The following is a 239-nucleotide window of genomic DNA, read 5'->3' on the forward strand; positions in this document are numbered from 1 at the left end:
ATATATATATACATGTATGTATGTATGTATGTATGTATATATAAATATTGTACATACATATATAGACAGTCAGATAAGCAGACAGACAGATAGATACATACATAGACAGATGGATAGACAGAGAGATAGATAGATAGATAGATAGATAGATAGACAGATATCTTTTTATTATAGCCACACAGGGCTAAATACAGAAAATGGACAAATTACAAAGTAGAGCTTTGGGGGGTGGGGATGAT

The sequence above is a fragment of the Octopus bimaculoides genome, chromosome 6, assembly GCF_001194135.2.
Source record: "Octopus bimaculoides isolate UCB-OBI-ISO-001 chromosome 6, ASM119413v2, whole genome shotgun sequence".
Classification (NCBI taxonomy): domain Eukaryota; kingdom Metazoa; phylum Mollusca; class Cephalopoda; order Octopoda; family Octopodidae; genus Octopus; species Octopus bimaculoides.